Genomic DNA, 5,584 nt, shown 5'->3' on the forward strand with positions numbered 1-5,584 from the left:
CATAGGCCGCACCACCCCTGGTGAAAATACCTTACAAGATGATGCTAGATGCTCTTCTACAAGCTTTGGGCCTTCCAATGGCTGAGTACCGTACCAAGCAGTGCAATGGCGTAAGAATCTATGCAACTGTTTTTTTCCACACGCCTGGATCATACCTTGGAAATGATGACAATCGAATGGCTATCCCTGGAATACAGTCTATAAATTATGAGATGTCAGAGAACACAGTTGCTATGGAAGCAATTGGGTACATAAAACGCATGGTGAAAACAGAAATAAGAGACTACAATTACAGTGCTATGAAGAAGCTCAAAGAATAAAATAAATCGCTGAAGCATGAACTGGCTATAGCCAAGAAACAGAAAGAAAAGATGAAGACCAAAACCAAGTCCATGAAGAAAAATCTCAAGATGGCCAGGTACAAAAACAAGAACAATGCAATGGGCTGGTTTGTTCTGACAAGGTACATGCATGGGCTCTCTAATCATATATGCAATGTAACGGCGCTCAATAAATCTGCTGGTAAAGAACCCATATATCTGCTTATCAATGGCCCTCTTATCAACATCGAGAAGGTGGTGGAAAGGATCAGGCGTAGAGTGATCAAGTCAAAGAAGAAATTCAGAAGCATCAGAAGGGGGTTTTAGAATGATTCGATGGAAAATGCCCTAGACTAAACCTTTGGAAGTTGTGATGTATTTTCCACCTTTTGTGTAACCTGCAAGGAGTAATGAACCAAGCTGTACCTTTGCTTTCTGTTTAGACCACGTCCAGACCTAGAGTTAACCTACCTATGTACTTGAGCACTACTAATCGGTTTATTCAAAATGTATGGGTTTATGTTGTCTGTGCCTACTACATTCCTGTTAAGACAATAACTTCGGCCTGGTCTCGCATTAGCCGCGAAGAGAGGTGCAAATAGGATATTATTTGCCCACAACAATGGGCTGTGACCAACAATTTCAACATCAGCCAGGGCACCTTTGCAACCAAACTAAAATAAACCACCAAGGCTTTCTATCCTTTCCTACAAAGTATTTTGCTAGATACTACAATTTCTTTTCCAGTTAAGAAATGCAAAATACTTGATACCTTAAAACAAACACGATTAGAACCTTAACAAAGAGCCCATATCTCACACATAGTTCATATTTTCAATCATCATTGCATTACATAACTATCACGGCGGAGATATTGCTAACAAAAGAAACACATACTGCCCGCGCAACCCAAAACACCTAGCTAGAGTCCATGCAACAACTAAACTTACCTAGTTAAGAGCCCATAGCTCACACATAGTTCATGGTTTTGATCATAATTGCATTACATAACCATCATTACGAAGAAATTGCTAGCAAAAGAAACGCATATTGCCTGCGCAACCCAACACACCTAGCTATAGCCCATCAACGGCTAAACATGCCTAGACTTGAAACTATACCCATGCTTAGATATATATACATGCCCTTATAGAACACCTTAACATATCCTCCTTAAATGCTGCGTTGTAGGCACCTGCAAATGCACATGCTTGTTTAGACCAGGCAATAAAATAGCAATCCTTCTACGGATTAAAACACAGTGCATATACAAACCTTTTAGATCTTGTGAACGGTGAATTCTGGTTTCCCCTTGCGAAGTCGAAGGGAGAAAACGCAGATATCCCCTTTTGTCAGCTTTGCTTTCTCTGCAAAGTCACCCCAGTTCCGTGTTATGGTAGCCCTGTTGTCCACACCATTAATAAGGCAAACACGCCTTACGCGACGTCCAGATGATAGCTGAATCTTCACCCCGTCAATAGGAGTAGCGATGAAATCCGCCAGATACTTCTTCGTAAACACAACAAAAAAGTACTGCAAAAGAACACCAGGGCTATAGTCATGTGCCATGATAAACTAATAAACTAATGCAAATATAAATGTTTTTTTTGAGATTTCAAACCATTCTCTGCCCAAGCTTGGCAAAAGTCTTATTCAGCTCACAAACATAGTGGCCAATAGCAGGCTCAACTGATTCAACATAATGCTTGAGACGCTTCCGAGCACACATTGATATCTTAAATCTCTTTGAATACATGCATTTAGCATTAGTAATAGGATTATAGCCTAAAAACAAAAGTACATAGGTTAATTTTATCCAACCACCAAGCAGTGGAAACAATAGACCATAAAAAAAATAACATTTACCAACTGTGTACTCTTTAGGACAATCACAGATGTTCATGCATGCTTTCCAGGGCTTCTTCTCCTTCATGCGCCTATGCACACCTACATCATTGAACAGGCCAAGAAAATATAAGTTCAAAAAATTGCAGTAGCTGACATGGTTATATCTCACAATTTTCTGAATTCTGGTGTTGGTTTCAATATTTTGCAAAGCTCATGCAGTGTGCATTGGACAATGTTGTGGAGGGTCCAAAAAATAGACCGGCCCTGTGTCCTTCTTCTTTCTCTTATGAATCAATCAACCAACTTTAAGTGAAAAAAACGAATCGGCCATTGCCTTTTGAAAAGAAAATACATGTGGCGCAGATGCCCGCTGAATACATATGATCTGTGGTATTCCCATCAATGATTGATAGATTCAATTAAGACTGAATTAGTTACTTCTACACACAGTAAAGAATAAAAGCTTAAAAGCCACCAAAACATGTTCAATCAAATCAGCAACAATCCAAAACTACAACAACCATGATATTCAAAAACACTAAACGGCCAACATCATTCTACTTCTATTCCTAACAATGCCATTCCCTTCCATCAGATATGCATACTGACTTTCGGCATAATCAATCTAAATGAACTTGATTTTATACCGTAATACATATCAAAAGCCCACAAACTACAAAATATCTCACTGAAACGCATATGATACCTTTAGCACGGATGGTGTGAGCGCCTTCATCAAAGCTGCTGCTCATGTCTTCATCAGAGCTGGTGTAGGCGTCCTTATTTCGACTGCTGTACTCACCTTCATCAGAGGTCATGTGCTTCCCTTCATCAGAGCTGATGTACAACACTCCATCGGAGCTCATGTACACCACTTCATAAGAGGAGCTAGAACCGGATCCATTTGAGCTGTTGTCCGAGTTTTCGTCAGAGCCACTGTCGGCGCTTCCATCAGAACTAACATCCACAGGCTCAGTTCGAGATCCCCTCATACTCAACCATCACACTAACCTGTGGCACAATCAATTCTCAATCAAAACAATGGCAATGAAGAGACAAACGGAAGAACACGAAATCAGCGTGGAGTAGGAAAAATAAGGGTAAACATCAAGGTCGGGAAAGGATAACGAATCTCAACGAGCAGTCCGGGCAATGGACGCCATTGCAGCAGACAAGAGCACACCACCGGTGAAGAAGAAGAGGCAATCAAACCTAAGAGAGAGCGCGACACAGCGAGGAGGAGAAAGAGAGCATAAGATCTTAAAAGAGGGGAAAACAAACCAAAACAAAAAGAATCACAACAAAAAAGTGGCCACTATGATGGGAATCACCACAAAAAAGAGAAGAGATGCAAGATCGAGATAGATGGAAAGTAAATCCATGCATGAAGACCATTCCGAAATCAAGAGAGGCAATAAATCTCACCGGTCGCGGCTGACGAAATGCCTTTGTCACCATCAGCTGAGAAACCGAGAGAGAGAAGGAGGAGATAGACTGTCTTCGTTGGCTCCGCTCCCTGCCGCTTCATATTTGCCTCCTCACAGGCCACACACATCGCTCTACATGGGCTGGGCCCAATAATATATGGGCTATTCTAATACTTGATGATCCCTATATCTCCCTATATGCACAACAAAGGCATCTTTTTTTCTTAGGTTTCTTATATCTTTTCCCCTCTTTTTTTCCAAGAAATATATGCATGCCCAGGTTTTTCATCATGATAACCATGTTTTCAAACTTGCTAAAAAATACAACCATGCCAACTTTACTCTCTCATCATAGTGGCCGTTTTTTCAAATAGTACATATTCATATCTATTATGCAAAAAAAAACTTAGGTTTCATATCTTTTCCCCTCTTTTTTTCCAATAAATATATGCATGGCCAGATTTTTCATCATGATAACCATGTTTTCAAACTTGCTAAAAAAATACAACCATACCAGCTTTACTCTCTCATCATGGTGGCCATTTTTTCAAATTGAACATATTCATATCTATTATGCAAAAAAATTCTGAGGTTTCATATCTTTCCCCCTCTGTTTTTCCAAGAAATATATGCATGGCCAAATTTTTCATCATGATAACCATGTTTTTAGACTTGCTAAAAAAATACAACCATGCCAACTTTACTCCCTCATCATAGTGGCCATTTTTTCAAATTGAACACATTCATATTATGCAAAATTTCCCTTTTCCTAGACTATTGTTTAACAACGCAATAAACATGTTTACAAAATACCATGATTTAGTTGAAGGTTCTTGCAGCATGAAATTATTTTCATCAACAACATGCCTTCAGTGGGTCTCTGTGCCATTTGGCGCAATGTGTTGACTTGTTTTCATATTACAAAAACCTATATCTACCATCCATATTGCACTTGTATCACCATCTCTTCGCTGAACTAGTGCACATAAATAATTTACCATTGTATTGGGTGTGTGGGACACAAGAGACTCTTTGCTATTTGTTGCAGGGTTGTTTGAGAGAGACCATCTTCATCCTACGCCTCCCACGGATTGATAAACCTTAGTTCATCCACTTGAGGGAAATTTTCTACTGTCATACAACCCTTTGCACTTGGAGGCTGCTATGTCTTGAGCTTGCGTTGGTTTTCCTTGAAGAGGAGAGGGTGATGCAGCAAAGTGTAGCGTAAGTATTTCCCTCAGTTTTGAGAACCAAGGTATCAATCCAGTAGGAGGCTCCTCAAAATTCCCACGCACCTACACAAACAAACTGAGAACTCGCAACCAACGCAATAAAGGGGTTGTCAATCCCTTCACGGCCACTTGTGAAAGTGAGATCCAATAAAGATAGTATGATAAGATAAATATATTTTTGGTATTTTATGATATAGATGCAAAAAGTAAAGATACAAATAAAAGTAGATTGAAGGCGAATATGATAAGAGATAGACCCAGGGGCCATAGGTTTCACTAGAGGCTTCTCTCAAGATAGCATAAGTATTACTGTGGGTGAACAAATTACTGTCGAGCAATTTATAGGAAAGTGCATAGTTATGAGATTATCTAGGCATGATCATGTATATAGGCATCACGTCCATAACAAGTAGACCGACTCCTGCCAGCATCTACTACTATTACTCCACACATCGATCGACTCCTACCTGCATCTAGAGTATTAAGTTCATAAGAACAGAGTAACACATTAAGCAAGATGACATGATGTAGAGGGATAAACACATGCAATATGATATAAACCCCATCTTATTATCCTCGATGGCAACAATACAATACGTGTCTTGCAACCCTTTCTGTCACTGGGTAAGAACACCGCAAGATTGAACCCAAAGCTAAGCACTTCTCCCATGGCAAGAAAGACCAATCTATTAGGCCAAACCAAACTGATAATTCGAAGAGACTTGCAAATATAACTCAATCATACATAAAAGAATTC

The sequence above is a fragment of the Triticum dicoccoides genome, chromosome 2B (genome assembly GCF_002162155.2).
Source record: "Triticum dicoccoides isolate Atlit2015 ecotype Zavitan chromosome 2B, WEW_v2.0, whole genome shotgun sequence".
NCBI classification, from domain to species: Eukaryota; Viridiplantae; Streptophyta; class Magnoliopsida; order Poales; family Poaceae; genus Triticum; species Triticum dicoccoides.